Below are 20,310 nucleotides of genomic sequence, written 5' to 3'. Positions count from 1 at the left end.
ATGGGCTGAGCTGATAAGTGGATGCTTTCCTCTGTGTTCTAGAATACATAGATACATGTGCCACAAATAGGGTTAAACTGGCACACAAAAAGCTAGACCTAATTCACAAACATCCATATTTATACATTTTTTTTATAGACCATCACACTTTGTTCTTTACTTCACTGGCTCTGCAAGGTGCTTTTTTTTTTTTAACTTCTCTTAGGGCATGAAGAAGAGAGGAAATATAGTGCAGAAGAATTCTTTGGCTTCATGGATTCAAAAACATATATCATTTATTCATATCTTGTATATATGCCTGTATGTAAGGACAGCAAATTGTGCAGTGTAGCTGAACAAAGAGGAAAGAGATTTCTCAGTCCTCAACGGACACATTTTTAGTATCTGATTTTTAATAAACAATTTCAAACCATTTTTTTCATTTCTAATAACATTCCTAAAATAGTCACTCATCTCTGCTGTGATGTTCCTTTCTGGTCACATCAAAATCAAATGTCATACAGGTTGGACCTCTCTTGTCGGGTACCCTTGGGACCTGATTGGTCCCGAATGAGGAGATTTGCCCATGCTGAACTCCTGCCCCCTGCTAGGGCTCCAGCCTGGTGCTGCTGCCTGCCTAACTGTTGCTCCCTAGGCTGAAGTTCCCTAGCTGCTGCTGCCAGGACTGGGGCTCCTTGGCTGGGGCTGGTCCTGGAGATCCACGGCCACTACCGACCTCTGCTACCTCCTGGCAACAGGGAGCAGAACTCTCTGCTGTGCCACCCGTCCCTCCACTTTCCCCCTGCACAGAGCTCCCAGCTGAGTCACTGGTTGCCCCGCCACGCTCCTGCCCCATTGCCCGACTTCCCAACAACCACGGATGTTGCCGGACCACAGAGTCCTGGTTAAGGGAGGTACACCCTGTACTGTAAGAAGTAAGGTCAGTATTATTTGCTAGTTTATTGGTTCTTGCCAGTTTTTGTATTTACTATGGATACAAATACAAAAGTAAATAATCTGAATAAATAAAGGTGGTTTACAAAATTTACCAGTCAAGGAATATATATTCACCCATCCTTACCACTATGATACTACTCTACTTATCATTTTAAAAAAATTCCTCTTGGTGAGCAGGTGAGTAAAATTTTGTAGGGCTGAGTGAGAGGATCTGCACTCAAACCTATTCTTAGTACAGGTTGTACCTCCCTGAACTTGGACTCTCTAGTCCAGCAACATCCATGGTCCAGCACATGCCTGGATACTCCTGGACCACGAAGCCTAGAAACAGGGAGGTCTGGCAGCAGGACAGGAGCACAGTAGGAGGGACCGGTGGAAAATTGCCAGACTAGAAAATTAGAATTGGAGAGGTGGAAATGCCAATACTGGTCCTTGGCGATCCAGCCTAACCATTGCTCCCGTGGCTCATGAAGCTGTACATGGACAGTTCAACTACAGGCTGAGCAAGTGCAGAATGGTGGTTTAATGTGCTTTCAGGCATTTAAAGATAAGGTTTAGGAGCCTATTGATGAGGTTAGACCTCAGCGAATACACATTCCCTTTGTGGTGTCAGCCTGCTGTGGGCACCATAATATCTGTGAGAGCAAGAATCTGGCGGGGTGTGAGGCTAAGGCAGAGTGTCTAGCAGCCAGACACCAGGACAATAAGGAGAGTGCAATGTGAGGCAGTGCAAATCAGAGAGGCTTTGAAAGAAAGTTTAATGAATGACCAGTTTTGAGAGTCATGCACATTGCTCTCAATATGGTGCCCCTACATACAGTGTTTGCCTGTAATCCCCCATACCTTCAATACAAGCAATAAAAACATTGTTATTCAGAGATCACGTTTTTATTTAGGGAAGGCAGCAGGGACAGAAAAGGTGGGATCCTAAGAGGAAGGGGGACCAAAATTTGACAAGGACAGCATTTTGCCTCCTGAGGTCCTAGAGGCTGTGTGTGAGGCTGCCCTTGAGAAAATATGAGGTCGCATACAATGGCATATGGTCCATCTACTAATAAATACCTCAAATGGCCAGACATGTGACACTGGTGGGAAGAGTTCTGAGTTACTACAGAAAATTCTTTCCTGTGTGTCTAGCCGGTAGCTCCCGCATGCATTCTCAGGGTTTAACTAATATATCTGGTTGTCATAAAGGAATTTTCCCCCAGGTGAGATTGGTAGAAACCCTGGTTGGTTTTGTTTTGTTTTGTTTTGGGATCTGCATTACTTGCTGTTCTCAACTACAGTTAAATAGTGGATTCTTTGTACCTTCAAGACTCTAAATCAAGACGTGAGGACTTCAGTAAGTCACCTGTTGATGAGTGTGTGGTGAAGTTCTGTGTCCTGGGATGAATAAGAGGTCAGACTAAATGATTATGGTGTCCCCTTCTGGCCTTAAAGCCCTTCAGATGAGTTTGAGTGGAGTAGGATTTTGCCCACAAAAGCTCATGGTACTTTTTCTTTTTTTTGTTAGTCTCTAAGGTGCTACTAGTTATTTTTAAAGATACAGACTAACATAGCTACTCCCCTGAGCAATGTGCCTGCTAAGGTGTGCTCCTGTGCAGCCACACACAAAAAATTCTTCCCCTGCCCACCTCCTCAGGAGAGCCGTGCAGCAGCACGCATGTGGCAGGCAGCTGCTCCGTTGGGCGAGGCCAACTGAGACGGCATGGTAAGGGAGCTGCTCTAGCTGTGTGTGTGTGTGTGTGGCGGGGGTGGGCTGCCACATGGCAGGTGGGGCCAGGGCTTGTTCTAGCAGCTGGGGCCAGGAATGGAACCTGCTGCATGGCAGTGGGGAAGGGTGTCTGCTCCGGTGACTGGGAACAGGACCTGCCGCATGGCTGGGGTGGGGGGAGAGAGGCAAATCTGCTCCGGCAGCTGGGAGTGGGACATGGAGGAGGGGTATCTGCTCTGGTGGTCAGGAATGTGTGTGTGTTAATAAATTGGGTGCCATGGTGGCACACATCCAAACCAGCGTACATGACCTCAATATTGGTGCACGAACCAAAACTCACTCCACTCATGGTTGGAAAACACTGCCCCTGAGATTTTTAAAGAAATGGTTAGTAATTTTTATGCTTATTCCTTATTTCACAACACAGCCAGCAAAGTCATAATACTCATCTGAAGAAGTGGGTTTTGCCCATGAAAGCTCATGAGATAAATATATGTTAATCTCAAAGGTTCCACAGGCCTACCCATTGTTTTTAACCATTTATTTAACTATATATGATATCTGTTCTCAAATCTGTTCCACTACAAAAATTCCCCTTTAATAAGCCTATACAGATGCCATTAGTTCCTGGAAAATGAATAAGTACAGAATCCAATTTATATGAGACTAATTATCTACTGTTTTAACCCACTAGCAGGAAATCTAATTGTGAGCAGCTGTACTAAGAAAAAGAAATCTGCTCATGCAATTGTATCCAAGTGATGGTACCTCCCAACCTTTTTGGTGATCATGGTAACTGCTTCCATTTTCAGCTTGTTAAAGAAATATCCAGATCCCTGGAGCAAGTACCCTTGGGAGAATATTAGACAGTACTTGTTTTTAATCTTTCTGTTGTGCAAATGACTACAGAGATGCTGGTGGTGGAAAGCATATGCTGTAGGAAAAATAACTTGTACTGAGGATGTCTTTTGACTGCTCAAAAAAATCAGTAATGAGGGATGTGATGGCAACTGATGTTTTCTGTTATAATGATGATACACACTAGGTTCAACACTGGTAGCAGATACAGAAAAATCTAAACATACACATCTCAAATACAGATATCCATTCAGTAAGCTCTGGTGTGGTGAGAATTTTGGGATGGGTGGATTTTCTGTTTGTTTTTATAATTTATTTCAGCTTTTTAAAATCAGTATAGTTTAAAATTAAATCTACTTTCTGCACCTTAAAATAAACCCCCACATTATTATTTTATGGTTCTTATGAATAAATGCATAATAAGATTCTTACCTTCATCATTCAGTTCCTGAGAGACTGCATAACATAGACTGATAAAGAGTTTGTGCCCACAACACTGTACTGTGAGCGAGCAAGCAAACAAACGTGTAAAAATGCAAGACATTGTGACCACTGCTTTCCATAAATAGAATATGGTCTTCAGCATTTAGGAAAAATCCACCTAAATTTGACCAGTGTAAGAATATTTCATCCTGAATGCCATTAATAAAATTTTAATTTAATTAAAATGTGCTGACCTGGTTTACAGTACATTGACAATAACAAATGTATATTGTGGAAGACAAATGGAAGAAAAATATCCTGAAATTTAGATTTAAATATATAATATACACATACACTGATTTCACTTTGACGTATTAGTACAGGTTAGTTCTGTAACCACTATAGACATAGAATTCCCATTGACTTCATTAGCTACCCTTTTAAATTACTGTATTTTGTTTTATGTCTTTTTTTAGTTAAATTGTCTTCATTAGCACTTACTGAAAAGTGTATTTTTAGCAGCAGTATATTGCTAGAATGAATGTTAAATCTGAAGAAAACTATAGTATTATTCTCTTTCACATATCTTTTAGAAAACAGCCATGAAATTTTCACATACCAAAATGATCATTCATAGAATCATAGAATAATAGGACTGGAAGGGACCTCGAGAGGTCATCGAGTCCAGCCCCCCGCCCTCAAGGCAGGACCAAGCTCCGTCTACACCATCCCTGACAGATGTCTATCTAACCTGTTCTTAAATATCTCCAGAGAGGGAGATTCCACCACCTTCCTTGGCAATTTATTCCAATATTTGACCACCCTGACAGTTAGGAAGTTTTTCCTAATGTCCAATCTAAACCTCCCCTGCTGCACTTTAAACCCATTACTCCTTGTCCTGTCCTCAGAAACCAAGAGGAACAAATTTTCTCCTTCCTCCTTGTGACACCCTTTTAGATATTTGAAAACCGCTATCATGTCCCCCCTTAATCTTCTTCTTTTTTCCAAACTAAACAAGCCCAGTTCGTGAAGCCTGGCTTCATAGGTCATGTTCTCTAAACCTTTAATCATTCTTGTCGCTCTTCTCTGTACCCTTTCCAATTTCTCCACATCTTTCTTGAAATGTGGCGCCCAGAACTGTACACAGTACTCCAGCTGAGGCCTAACTAGTGCAGAGTAGAGTGGCAGAATGACTTCATGAGTTTTGCTTACAACACACCTGTTGATACAACCTAGAATCATATTTGCTTTTTTTGCAACAGCATCACACTGTTGACTCATATTCAACTTGTGGTCCACTATGACCCCTAGGTCCCTTTCTGCCATGCTCCTTCCTAGACAGTCGCTTCCCATCTTGTATGTATGGAACTGATTGTTCCTTCCTAAGTGGAGCACTTTGCATTTCTTTTTATGAAACCTCATCCTGTTTACCTCTGACCATTTCTCTAACTTGCTAAGGTCATTTTGAATTATGTCCCTATCCTCCAAAGAAGTTGCAACCCCACCCAATTTGGTATCATCTGCAAACTTAATAAGTGTACTCTCTATCCCAATATCTACATCATTGATGAAGCTATTGAACAGTACGGGTCCCAAAACAGACCCTTGCGGAACTCCACTTGTTATCCCTTTCCAGCAGGATTTAGCACCGTTAACAACTCTCTGACTACGGTTATCCAGCCAATTATGCACCCACCTTATCGTGGCCCTATCTAAGTTATATTTGCCTAGTTTATCCTAGCCTAGCATGACTTCACTATGCTATTATTACAAATAAAAAACAACAAATGGTCTGGTAGCATTTTATAGACTAACAAAACATGCTGGCTGCGTCTAAATTGGCATGATTTTCCGGAAATGCTTTTAACGGAAAAGTTTTCCGTTAAAAGCATTTTCGGAAAAGAGTATCTAGATTGGCACGGACGCTTTTCCGCAAAAACATTTTTTGCGGAAAAGCATCTGTGCCAATCTAGACGCGCTTTTCCGCAAAAAAGCCCCGATCGCTATTTTTGCGATCGGGGCTTTTTTGCTGAAAACAAATCTGAGCTGTCTACACTGGCCCTTTTGCGCAAAAGCTTTGCGCAAAAGGGACTTTTGCCTGAATGGGAGCAGAATAGTATTTCCGCAAGAAGCACTGATTTCTTACAGTAGGAAGTCAGTGCTTTTGCGGAAATTCAAGCGGCCAGTGTAGACAGCTGGCAAGTTTTTCTGGAAAAGTGGCTGATTTTCTGGAAAAACTGGCCAGTCTAGACAGAGCCCTCCCATTTAGGCAAAAGTCCCTTTTGCGCAAAAGGGTCAGTGTAGACAGCTCAGATTTGTTTTCCGCAACAAAGCCCCGATCGCGAAAATGGCGATTGGGGATTTTTTGTGGAAAAGCACATCTAGATTGGCACGGGCGCTTTTCCGCAAAAAGTGCTTTTGCGGAAAAGCGTCCTTGCCAATCTAGACGCTCTGTTAAAAGCATTTTTGTAACAGAAAACTTTTCCATTAAAAGCATTTCCAGAAAATCATGCCAATCTAGATGCAGCCGAGCAGAATGGTATTTCCTCAAGAAGCACTGATTTCTTACACTAGGAAGTCAGTGCTTTTGCGGAAATTCAAGCGGCCAGTGTAGACAGCTGGCAAGTTTTTCTGGAAAAGTGGCTGATTTTCTGGAAAAACTGGCCAGTCTAGACACAGCCATAGATGGTATCATGAGCTTTCGTGGGCATCAAACTCTGGTCATCTGAAGAAGTGGACTGTGCCCAGGAAAGCTCATGATACCATATGTTTTGTTAGTCTATAAAGTGCTACCAGACCATTTGTTGTTTAAGTTTATCCTGTACAGATTAACTCGGCTACCCCCTGAAGCTATGCTATTATTGTAAGCTAATTTTGCTGTAAGAAAACATTTCCAAAGAGACCCATGTTACTAAAATAAAATTTGCCTAAAGGTCAGATTTGTAAATGTATTAAAGTTCCTTAAACTGCAGATAGGTGTCAAGTGCAGTTTTCAAAAGCATCAAAGTGTTTATCTCCCATTCATTTCAATAAGTAAATCTCACTAAGTGTGATGTAGGTGTCTAAATATCTTTAGAAATCTTACCCTAAATGCCCTCGCTTTGGATTATGGTTATCTGTTCCTGAGCTAACATTAGGAGTCATTTCTTCTTTACCAGTCAGTATCAAGACTATGTAGCTTGTGCAATGTTCTCAGAACCAGATTGTGCATCGGGATTTCCTAGATCTCTGCACCTGTTCAATGTTCCTTTAACTTAACTGGAAATAAGCACAAGTGCGAGAGGCTGCTCTACCAGGCTCCAGGGTAAAATCAGGACTTCAGTTGCTAATACGAAGTTTGGTAACGATTTAGAAACTGAAAGGCCCATTGTTGGTTCTGAAGATGTTAGCTTGTCTTTGGATAATGCATATGTACTGAATACGTGTGTGTGTGTGTGTGTGTGTGTGTGTGTGTGTGTGTGTGTCCACTTCTGCATAATAATGCTACAGCCAGTGTCTATGAGCTGTCTTCTGTAGAACAATACTGCACCAAGTACTTTGTTCTTACTTGAAAAAAACCATATTATTTTTTATACTTGAATATTTATCTGTATATTATAGGCAGGGCTGGTAGCCTGCCAATTATTAAGGTTGTCCAGTACTTCCCATTTACAAGACACTTTGTTCAGTTGCTTATAACTTTGCCAAACTTTAACTGTTTGGGTTGAATGTTCAGAATGGGTGTCTGCCTCAGGCTTGTTTTGTTATTTTCATACATTTCAATCATTTCCCAGAACAAGGCTATAGGGAAATACATTGTTTTGCCATGTTAAATAATTCCAGTGGCCTTTTCTTTTATTAAATGCTTTAGTGCCCCCCATGCTTTGAAGATGGAACTTGACATTTGTTAGGAGTTGGACTTTGTCAAAGATGCGCCTTTTGTCCTCCCTGTGAAATCAGTCCAGATTATAAGTAGGGTTGCTAACTCTCCCAACTGGACAGACCAGACCAGGCCAAGACAATTGGTAACCCTAATTATAAGCTTTAAATAATTGCCATTTGCACATCCTCAATAAACTCTTCAATTTTAACAAATAAAATCTCAGAAGATTCCTGAACATGCTCCATTGTCTCCTGGGTTTATGAATGAACAGAATGTGCAAGTACCGGCTGCCCAGAATGAATGAGGATGCTCCCATCCACAGGCTAAAGGACCAACCTACATTGACTGTGCCCAGCTGCTCTGGATCAGGGTGGAGAGGGTCACTGAAACTGACAGCAGCAAACTAAGTGCTTGTCTGTCTCTTCTCAGTGATCCCCTTGCTGGCACCTCGGCAGTGTAGAGGAGGAAGCCATCTGACTTGAATGAAAAAGGGACAATAGTCAACAGTAAGGGAAAAGAGTAGATTGGGCCAAGAAATCTGGTGAGGATAGAATGGGTGTGTGAGAGAAACTATGACTCAGAGATGGAGAGAGGAGACTGGGACTAATTGGCCAAGGAGAATGGGATCTGGAGAGGAGATGGTTTGTTGGACAAGGAGACTTCAAGCCTGAGGGAAAGGGAAGGCTGGGACTGAAAGTTGGTGGGGATGAGGAAAGGGGACTAGGACTGGGAATCAAGATGGGATGAAGAATGGGACACGGAGCCAGTGAGGGAGATGGGGAATGGGAACCAATTGTATTAAGTGTGGAGACACTAAGATCAGTGAGGAGCTGAGGAGAAAAGGGGGTAAGGTAACTGGGACTATGTAGGTAAGGAAACTGGCATTGTGTGGGGCGGGGGGAAGGGGGAAGAGGGAGCAGGGATTGGGCTAGTCTGAGAGACAGGACTGGGACAGAGACAGGTTTGGGGAAAAGGGTAGAAGGGGCACCCTTCCAGAACCTGAAGCCCAAGATTGCAGAATCTCAGTACCACTCTGCTGTCAGCAAAGCCCTGTGAAATTCATGTGCATCCCAGCCCCCTGCTGGTCCAATGAATTATAACAACCATCGCTGTTTGTCCAAGTGCCAGGCTCTGTCCAGTGAAACTAACAGTCCTAATCCTGGTGGTGGCCCCTGTGGATTTCAGAATGATGCCGCATGATGGAATTTCTGTTTTTTCAGTGTCTTAAACTGTCCCTCCTTTTCCTTTCATCCTCTGCCTCCCTCACTAGAGATCTTTCTTATTCTGCTAGGAATAAGGCAGAGAGTTCCTACACATAAACGCGTCCTTGAGTACACAACCTTGACTCATCCCCAAAGCAGGGCCAGTCTGCGCATGGAATCAAGGAATGTGGAAAAAATTGTATGTCATCATGTCATTAAGGACTGAATAATAATGAACATGCTGCAGAGGGCAGAACTAGGGTTGCATGGGCAACCTTAATTATGGCATTTCCTAACTTTTAAATACTTGGCTTTGCATCTAATGTTTTAAAAATAGTTTTTGGGTGCAATTTTGTATGTATATTTACTTCTATAACTGCCTGTAAATATACCTATAAAACATAATGCCCAGTAAGCCTGCTGATAATTACTGAATTTTGTGAACACAGATTAACAAAACCCAGGATGGGAACAATCATCAAATCTGATTGGCTCATTTATTTTTGTATGTGTCGTTCAGTTTCAACTATTTATAATACTTTGTACTATTCAAGCACATATACTATCTTCTGTAAAAATCATTAGATCTTAGTTATATGCGCTTATATATTTAGCTGGGTTTTTGGTCTTTTCCCCTTAAACACATCCATACCATTAAAATACTGAAACATATATTAAATGACAATAAAATATAGCTTTGTGACCAAAATACTCACACTCCGCAGAACTTCTACCTGCTCCCAGTGAGAAAACCCATGTCAGCTCATTTTCTGGAAATATTTATATTGCTTTTAAATGTGTGTATATCAATGTTTTCCAGAAAATTTAAGCATTTAAATTTTTCTGTAAGACAGGGTGGTGGTGGTTTGTTTGTTTGTTTGTTTGTGAGGGCATCAAGCTTTGATGATAACTCCAGAGCTGAGTGTCAAAATCTAAAATATGGGCCTTGTTCATAATTTTCAGTAAAACATTGCAGGCAGTAGCAATATTCTGCCATATTACAAGCAGACTTTTCAAGAACAGTTCACAATATGTGACAGGGTCACTTACTGTACACTGGAAGAAGGCAGAAAGGGCTCCCGGGTTCTTTGATGAACTGTGCACTTTTGGAAGGTGGGGGAATGTTCAGGAAGATGTGAAGAACTAGAATGGAGACCTGCTCTTTTTATTTGCTGATCTGCTTTAGTTAAACTGGAAAAAACATGTGTAAAGTGGATGGTACTGGGAAAGGCATTTAGACATTCTTCTGTCTTGGGGGAAAAAGCAGCTGACTTAAATAAGACCCGGCATACAGCTATGGCTCTGTTCCAAAGAAAACATCCACAGACTTCAAGACCCTAAGTTTGTTGCTCCTGGCTCTTCAGGAAATCAAACTATTTAGTTAAACAGAGATTCCTAAATTGTGGTCTCTGAATTGTTCTTGATTGTTAGACATACTTGTGTGAGGGAAGTAAGTACTACAATCCCCTATTTTTCAGACAGAAAAATGAGTCATAAAGGTAATACAGCTGCCAATAAAGTCAAACGAAGTTGTTTGTTGCTTAAATCCACTTAAAATTATGACTTAGCTGCCTGGCGTTAACCACCTAAATATTAAAGCACCCAAAGTTGGGTGCAACTTTCTAGGAGGAAAATGCTTTAGAGGTAAGTTATAAAAATATTCTTTTCCCAAAGTCACAGCCTCTGTTAGTGTCATTTTAGAATCCTAGGCTCTTTTCAAGTTCCAAATCCTGTGTTTTAGCCACTAGACTATCCTTCCTGTGTGTTTGTCAGCTGTAAATGTATCTCTAGCAATACTAGAGGTTTTTTCTAGTGTAGACAAGGCTTTAGAGCACCACAATAGGGAGATGAAGGTACCGAAGAAACTGACTGCCTTACAATTTAAACACCAAATCCTAATGACTTCAATAATACTAATGATGAACTTTGTAAAAGTGAATAGATACAACAGGCCTGTGGCTGTGGCTGTACTGGAGCAACTAAAATCAGAATTTGGCTCATTTTCAGCTTCTGATAGTTAGTGTTGCAAAAATAAAATAGTGGTAGGGTGCTGCTGGCACAAAACTAAAACACTATTTATATATGCCATTATATTTATTTTAATTCATATATCAAAGACACATGCCTATAGTCCTTTTAGGAAACTAGCCATGGGTTTGTGAACAAGCTTTAATGTAGTACTAAGGAACTCTTAGGTGTTCTTTCACTGATAGGCATGAGAGGTGTTCAGATTTATTAGGAATATTTCATTTATTATGAAAAATATCATTGCTATAAAGATTCCTGTCAGTGAGAGGGAGCAGTTAAAGGCAGTGGGATGGAGAAAACAGCATGAGCAGTACCATCAACCATATTTCTGCTGTGTTCAAGAAAAACTGGCAGCGCTTTGAAAGCCTCCCTCCTTTTCTTCCTGCTTTAGGAAGGGCTCCTAATAAACCTGGGAATAATTCACATTAGGGCTGTCAAGTGATTACAAAAATTAATCACAATGAATTGTAAGATTATTTGCACTGTTAAGCAATAATAGAATATTTTGGATATTTTCTACATTTCCAAATATATTGATTTCAGGTACAAACAGAGCAACAAGTGTACAGTGCTCATTTTCTATTTATTTTTATTACAAATGCTTTCACTGTAAAAAAAAAAATGAAAATAAACAAAGCTGAGTGGATCGATGCATATTCATTTTCATCGTCTTAATCAGATGCCACCAGCAGAAGGTTGCTTTTCTTTTTTTGATTGTTTAGGTTTCTGCATTGGAGTGTTGCTCTTATAAGACTTCTAAAAGAATGCTCCTCACCTCATCCTTCTCCGATTTTGGGTGGCATGTCACATTCTTAAATCTAGGTTGAGAGCTGTAGCTATTTTTAAAAATCTCACATTGGTACTTTCTTTGCATTTTGTCATGTCTGGTGTGAAAGTGTTCTTAAAACAAACAACAAATGGGTAATCATCCAAGACTTCTATAACATGCAATTTAAATTGATGAATTATTTTTTATGAGCATCATAAGCATGAAGTGTGTCCTCTGGAATGGTGGCCAAAGCATGAAGAGGCAAATACGTGTTTAGCATCTCTGGCATGTAAATATCTTGCAATGCCAGCTAGAAAAGTGCCTGTTCTCACTTTTAGGTGACACTGAGTGGAATTGTATGCTACAAAGTTGTAAATGGTTTTTGGTTTTGAGTGCAGTTACTTGCCTTAAAAATATCGATTTTTTTATGCCTTCATGATAAAGAAATTGTACTTTAGTACAGGCAGTCCCCAGGTTACATGGATCCGACTTACATCAGATCCCTACTTACAAACGGGGTGAGGCAACCCCGCACTAGCTGCTTCCCCTCAGCAGGCCAGGGAGACGCGAAGCTAGCGCTCCCCCCAGCAGACCAGGGAGACGCGGAGCTGCTTTTCTCAGAAGACACCTCAGCTTGAGAATAAAGGACTGAGGTGTGGGAGAATAAAACTGAGCTCTGGAGAAATGTTTGGCTAGAGTTTCCCTTACAATATGTACCAGTTCTGACTTACATACAAATTCAACTTAAGAACAAACCTACAGTCCCTATCTTGTACGTAACCCGGGGACTGCCTGTAGATGTATGTAGTGAACTGAAAAATACTAGTTCTTTTGTTTTTTGCAGTCCAAATATTTTGTATTAAAAATAATAAGTCAGCAGTGTACATTTTGTATTCTGTGTTGAAAGAGAAATCACTATTTCAAAATGTAGAAAACGTCCAAAAATATGTAATAAATGTTAATAGTAGTTGATTAACAGTGCAATTAATCAAAAATTTTTAATCGCGATTAATCTTTGAGTTAATCACATGAGTTAACTTTGATTAACCAACAGCCCTAATTCACATATACATGACTACAGACTCGGGAAGAAACTTGTCAGCTCATGCATCTCTTCTGTCTGCTCCCGCAACTTAGTCAAGCATGACTTCTAAAAGGCTTCCCCTCAGAGTGGTATGTAATCTTCTGTTGAATTGCAGGAGTACAGAGAGAAAGGGAGCAATAATAATAATAATTAATAATGGAGCAAGAAAGAAACAACGAGAGAGCGAGAATGAACCTCAAGAATTGCTGAAGGATTGAAGAACACCTTAAAATGATAGATTAAAGGAAATCAACCTATGGAGCTTTAAGAAAGAGGAGGTTTATGTGTGATATGATTTAGGGTTTCTAGATGATTTTTTAGCAGAATGCCTGTCAAAAATGGATCCTGGCAGCTCCGATCACTACTACTGACTGTGCTACTAAAGCCAGGTCAGCAGTGTAGGCTCCCTGACTACCCAGGCTCTGTGCAGCTCCTGGAAATGGCCAGCATCTCTGGCTCCTAGACACTCAGATAGCCACAGGAGTGCCATAGGGGCTCCAACCCCAAGCGACAGCTCCATCACTCCCATTGGTTGGGAATCACAGGCATTGGAGTAACACTTGTGGGCATGGGTAGTGTGCAGAGCCCTTTGATTGCTGCTCCACGGATATGCCGCTGCTCCGTGGACCACACACCACCTGAGGTAAGTACTGCATGGCTGGAGCCTGAATCCCAAGCCTACTCCTGCACCCCAACCCAGTGCCCCAGGTTGGAAGCCTCTTCCTCATCCCATCACCCTACCCCAGCCCTGAGCCCCCTCCCACACTCAAATTCCCTCCTGGAGCCCACACCCCATATGCCTTCTTGCACCCCCACCTGCTATCCAAGCCCTGAGTTTCCTCTCACACTGCAACAGCTTTCCCCAGAGTGGAGCCCCCTCCTGCAACTTGAACCCCTCATTTGTGGCTCCAACCCAGAATCCACATTCCCACTCAGAGCCCTCACTCCTGCTGCACCTCAACTCCTGCCCCATCCCAGTGAAAGTGAGTTAGAGTAGCGGAGCATGAGCAACGGAGGGAGGGGGGTTTGAATGAGCAGAGGGCAGGGGTGAGGGGCAGGGACAGGAAGCCATGGGGCAGGCATGTGGCAAGAGTGTTCAGTTTTGTACAATTAGAAAATTGGTAACCCAAATTTGATTCTGATTTATAAATACCATCGGGGGAACAAATATTTAATACTGAGCTCCTGTAAATAAGATGTACATTTTAAACAACATATGTAAATAATTATTGGAAAAATTTACCATGGACCATGGTGCAGTCACCATACCTGGCAATCTTAAAATCAAGACTGGCTGTTTTTCTACAAGATCTGCTCTAGGAATTATTTTAGGGAATGTCTCTAATCATAGAATCATAGAGCTGGAAGATACGTCAGGAGGTCATAAAGTCCAGCTCCTTGCCCAAGGCAGGAACAATCCCAACTAAATCAACCCAGCCAGGGCTTTGTCAAGCCGAGACTTAAAAACCTCTAGAGCTGGAGATTCCACCACTTCCCTAGGTAACCCATTCCAGTGCTTCACCACCCTCCTATTGAAATAGTTTTTCCTAATATCCAACTTAGACCTCCCCCACTGTAATTTGAGACCATTGCTCCTAGTTCTGCCATCCATCACTACTGTTCCTTTCACCAGCCTCTTTGGAACCCCCCTTCAGGAAGCTAAAGGCTGCTATCAAATCTCCCCTCACTCTTCTCTTCTGCAGACTAAACAAACCCAAATCCCTCAGCCTCTATTCATAGGTCATGTGCTCCAGCCCCCTAATCAATTTGGTCACTTTCCGCTGGACCCTCTCCAATGCGTCCACATCCTTCCTGTAGTTGGGGGCCCAGAACTGGACACAGTACTCCAGCTGTGGCCTCACCAGAGCCAAATAACAGGGAATAATCACTTCTCTGGATCTGCTGGCAATGCTACTCTTAATGCAACCTGATATGCCATTAGCCTTCTTGACTACAAGGGCACACTATTGACTCTCATCCAGCTTCTCATCCACTGTAACCCCCAGGTCCTTTTCTGCAGAACTGCTACTTAGCCAGTCGGTCCCTCACCTGTAACAATGCTTGGGATTCTTCCCTCCCAAGTGCAGGACTCTACGTTTGTCCTTCTTGAACCTCATCAGATTTCTTTTGCCCAATCCTCCAATTTGTCTAGGTCACTCTGGACCCTATCGCTGTCCTCCAGCGTATCTATCTGTCCCCTAGCTTAGTGTCATCTGCAAACTTGCTCAGGGTGCAATCCATCCCCTCATCCAGGTCATTAATAAAGATGTTGAACAAAACTGGTCCTTGAACTGATCCTTGGGACACTCCACTAGAAACTGACTGCCATTCTGACATCGAGCCATTGATCACTACCCGCTGGGAACCGACCTTCTAACCAGCTTTCTATTCATCTTACAGTCCATTTATCCAATCCACATTCCCTTAACTTGCTGGCAAGAATATTATGGGAGACTGTATCAAAAGCTTTGCTAAAGTCAAGGTATATCACATCCACTGACTTTCCCATATCCACAGAGCCAGTAACCTCATCATGGAAGCTAATCACATTGGTCAGGCATGACTTGTCCTTTGTGAATCCATGCTGACTATTCCTGGTCACTTTCCCCTCTTCCAAGTGCCTCAAAATGGATTCCTTGAGGATCTCCTCCATGATTTTTTCCGGGTACTGAGATAAGACTGACCGGTCTATAGTTTCCTGGATCGTCCTTCTTCCCTTTTTAAAAGATGGGCACTACATTTGCCTTTTTCTAGTCATCCAGGATCTCTCCCAATCTCCACAACTTTTCAAAGATAATGGCCAAAGACATTTGCCAACTCCCTCAGTACCCTCAGATGCATTAAATCCAGACCCATGGATTTATGTACATTTAGCTTTTCTAAATAGTTTCTCACATGTTCTTTCCCCACCCAGGGCTGTCCACCTTCTTCCCATATTGTGTCACCTAGTGCATTTATCTGGGAGCAGACCTTGTCTGTGAAGACAGAGGAAAAGAAAGCATTAAGTACTTCAGCTTTCCCCACATAATCTGTCAGTAGGTTACCTCCCTCATCCAATAAGGGCCCCACACCCTCTCTAATCACCCTCTTCTTGCTAACATGCCTGTAGAAATCTTTCTTGTTACCCTTCATATCCTTTGCTAGTTGCAATTCTGACTGAGCTTTCGCCTTCCTGATAAGTCTGTGTTTTACTGCAGGACAGACTAGATAATTGCTATAATCCTTCCTGACCCTGGAATGTATGAACTGTGCTGGGCATGGCACAAATGGACTGGAGTGAAAGGGGAGAACCAAGCTATCATCCTACCTTAATTGGCTCCACAGATAAAAGACTCCAAGAAGGAAATAGTTGGATTTTAAAATAGTTTTATAATTCTTAAAGTTTTGGATCTAAATATTATGTTGGAAGATGTTAATGGTTACACTTGTGCAAGTTTCTGATATGTGGCAGACCTGGATAAAATTGATGAGTGACCACCTTTTATTTAGGCTAAATTGAAGGAGCAATTAAATACCTCTTTGTGTATTGATAACTGAAACAACTGAAGCCACTGCCCAAGGCACTTGGCCAGCATGACAATGCCTGAACGGAAGGTAAGGGATGTGGACCAAGGCGTTTCCTTTGGAACTGATTGCAAATACAGGCATTGATTGATTTTAGCTGTATGTTTCTATATGTGAAAGGAGAAAAGTCACAGCGAGTGGAAAAAAGTCATGAGCCGTCTAGAAAGTAGCTAAAATAATTTATTTTGGACTTAGTAGTTGCTGGAAAGGAAAACTCCTGTTGTCTATTCCTAGTAAGTTGAATGAAACAGGGCTTTGTGAACATTATTTGTAAATAAACACCTTTCACTAGAGAAATACATGACTCTTTCATCAGTTTCTGAGAGTGAGGGTATGTCTACACTACAACGTTAATTCGAACTAACTTAGTTCGAATTAGTTAATTTGAACTAAACTAATTCGAACTAACTGATCCAGACTAAAAAACTAGTTCGAATTAGCGTTTTTTGCTAATTCGAACTAGCATGTCCACATTAAGTGGACCCTGAACCGGGCTTAAGGATGGCTGGAAGCAGTGCCAACAGGGCATCAGAGGAGGACTTAGAGCATGGAGATGCTGTCTCAGGCTAGCCGAGGGCTGTGCTTAAAGGGTCCCGACCCCCACCCCGGACAGACAGTTCTCAGGGGTGCCCCGCTTGCAAAGCAGTCCTGGCTTGGATTGCCCGGACTACCCACACTGGGCACATCACAGCACTCGGCCATCAGCCCGGCTGCACTTGCCGCAGGGGAGAGGGGGCAATTGGGGGGCTGCAGGAGAGCTTCCACCCCCAGAAGCCCGCAGAGCCAGCCCAGTCCTCCCCATCGGGGGCTCGTGCCCCATTCCTCCCTCACCTCCTTCCCCTTACCCTTCCCTAGCCCCTCTTCTTGATGTACAAAATAAAGATAACGTGTCTTCCAAAATGGAATCTGTCTTTATTGAACAAAACTGGGGAAGACTGGGAAAAGGAGGTGGGAGAGGGGAAGAGAGAGGTGGGAGAGGGGAGGGCAACTAAAATGATCAGGGGTTGGGAACAGGTCCCATATGAAGAGAGGCCAAAGAGACTGGGACTTTTCAGCTTAGAAAAGAGGAGACGGAGGGGGGACAGGATAGAGGTCTCTAAAAGCAGGAGTGGGGTGGAGAGGGTGCATACAGAAAAGTTCTTCATTAGTTCCCATAAAGAAGGACTAGAGGACACCAAAGGAAAGGAATGGGTAGCAGGCTTCAAACTAGTAACAGAAAGTTGTTCTTCACAAAGCAGAGTCAACTTGTGGAACTCCTTGCTGCAGGAGGCTGTGAAGGCTAGAACTAGAACAGAGTTTAAAGGGAAGTGAGATCAAGTCATGGAGGTTGGGTCCATGGAGTGGTATTAGCCAGGGGGTAGGAGTGGTGTCCCTAGGTTTGTGGAAGGCTGGAGAGGGATGGCACGAGACAAATGGCTTGGTCACTGTCTTCGGTCCATCCCCTCCAGGGTCCCTAGGGTTGGCCGCTGTCGGCAGACAGGCTACTGGGCTAGATGGACCTTTGGTCTGACCCAGGACGGCCATTGTAAGCTCAGGGCTCAGGGTCGGGGGTCTCAGTGGACCCCCTTGATTCTCTTGCACACCTGCTCCTGGGTGACCAGGCTGGCAGCTCTCCTGCCCTAGCCGGCCACTTTCCTGTGCCTAGTGCGGAGATCGTGGACAAGGTCCACGATGTCCGCACTAGCCCAGGCAGGTGCCCGCCTCTTGCGGTCCCGGGCAAGCTCCCGGGAGCCGCCAGCCTGGTCCCGGGAAGAGGGGGAGGGCTGGGGGGCATCGGGTGGGTGGCTCGATCTGTGCCAGGTGCAGGGTCTGTCTGCTGGCTGTGTGCTGGCAGGCTTGCACCTGGCACGGGCACCGTAGCCAGCCCGTGGCCCTTTAAGGGGTCCGGGTCCGGGAGTGGGGCATACGAGTTTCCCTGGTGTTGGCCAGAATGGCCACCAGGGAAACCTGGGCAGGGCTAGCCTCCCACTAGTTCGAATTAAGGGGCTACACACCCCTTAATTCGAACTAGCTAGTTCAAACTAGGCTTAATCCTCGTGGAATGAGGTTTTCCTAGTTCGAACTAAGCGCTCCGTTAGTTCGAATTAAATTCGAACTAACGGAGCGCTAGTGTAGCGCCTATGAAAGTTAGTTCGAACTAACGTCTGTTAGTTCGAACTAACTTTGTAGTGTAGACATACCCTTAGATAGTACTATTGGTATGTAAAAAGAAAATAAGATTAAGGCACAGACAGGCTATGACTCACCCCAGGGTCAGAAAGCCAGTAGAGAAAGAGAGAAAAGTCTTGTTTATTGAAATATTTCAAATTTATATAGAGAATTTAAGCATAAGAAATACAAGATTGCTCAAAGGATGAATGTTTCAGCCTTTGTACTTAAGAGGTCATTTTTATGAAAAGAAAGAAGTAGGATTATGAGGAATTTAATGACTGGAAAGCCAATTTTTCAAAAAAACCTAATAGTTTAAAGATTCTATATATCAGGTGGCAATCATGTGTTAGGCTGAACACAGAAGACAGAGTTGCATAAAGCCTCTGATATTTTATGTGGAATTAGAAATCTGGCATTATAGTAAATTACTGAAGAGTATAATAGTTGTTCCAATACATTCAGGGAAAGAGCTGACTAACAGCTACAGGGGGCATTATATGAAAGTCATAAAACACTTCAAGATTTTAATAAAAAGAATAAAATTAGTCCAAGAAGGACATAAAATAATCTACAGTATTTTATAAAACAAAACTAATTACAAGCAGGATAAAACTATAAGGATGGTGGAAAGATAACCATAAGTTTTATCCATTTAAATTGTAAAGACAGATTTACTAGTTAAATTCGAAATAGGAACATTTTTCCACTTTAACCATAGGGTGTAACATTCAGAAGCACTTGCTGCTATCATTGGCCAGATCGCTTTCTTAAATGTGGCTTAAGAAAAATAGGTTTTCACAGCATTCACTGAACCCAATGCATCACAGCTAAGCCAAAAAAAGAATGTGACTTATTGTGACTCAATCTCCTGAGCTCCGTTCTGGGAATAGTGAAGGGCTAGTTTAACCATTGGACAAGACACAGTAGCCCATGGGCTTCTCTATCTTATGTCAGTTACTGGAAGACCAACTACTCCCATCTGTGGTCTGCCCAGAAACCTAAGCAATCCAGGAACAGGTGACAGAGTTGGCTACGTCAATTTTATACCACTCAGTGATTGCCATGTGTTAATTGGTATTCCGAACTGGCTGTTTATATCAACTCTTTATCACATTTCTGCTGCTCAGATACAATAAAGAGCCCAGATACTGACAAAATAACAAATGTTGAAAAAGCATCACAGACTGTTTTAAAGTGTTACTAGATCTGAGCCAAAGTTTGTAGGTCTGGATAACACTGCTATTTGTTCAGTATTCACATTTGTGTAAAATGAGTGTGAATTGTGTGTAAAAAGGTCACCAAATCATTGTACTTCCTCCACATTTGCTTTTCACAGATATAAATGACAGTAGAAGGTACAAGGCAGCGGAAAATCAATTGTCTCCACTTCACAAATTTAAAATTTCAAAATTAAAATATATGTCAACAATTTCAAGAAACAGAAATAAATAAATATGATAATTGCAGGAAAGTATAAAATTGCTATGCTGCTGTATATAAAATACTGCTCTTGTGTAAATGATGTGTTGAAAATAATGATCTTCCAGTACTAATCTGAAAATAGCACTTATTTCAAGATAAATGTAAACAGAGTTTATAGCATTTTACTGGCCTATCACTAATTTCTCCCACAAAGGAAAGAAAGGATGCAACTATGATGTGTTACTGCTGATGGAAGGAAGAGCTCTGGAAACCCAACTCCAAAAGTGCTCCGTCACT

At 42.4% G+C, this 20,310-nt stretch overlaps 1 pseudogene; it reads right to left on the bottom strand.

Moving 5' to 3' along the window:
- The window catches only part of LOC149525290 (ethanolaminephosphotransferase 1-like), a 78,706-nt pseudogene that overhangs the window by 39,927 nt on the left and 18,469 nt on the right, over positions 1-20,310 (bottom strand).

This window comes from Pelodiscus sinensis, chromosome 2 (genome assembly GCF_052426305.1).
Source record: "Pelodiscus sinensis isolate ZL-2025 chromosome 2, ASM5242630v1, whole genome shotgun sequence".
NCBI classification, from domain to species: domain Eukaryota; kingdom Metazoa; phylum Chordata; order Testudines; family Trionychidae; genus Pelodiscus; species Pelodiscus sinensis.
Note: the sequence above shows the minus strand (reverse complement) of the source record. Positions and strands in the feature narration are given on the sequence as shown.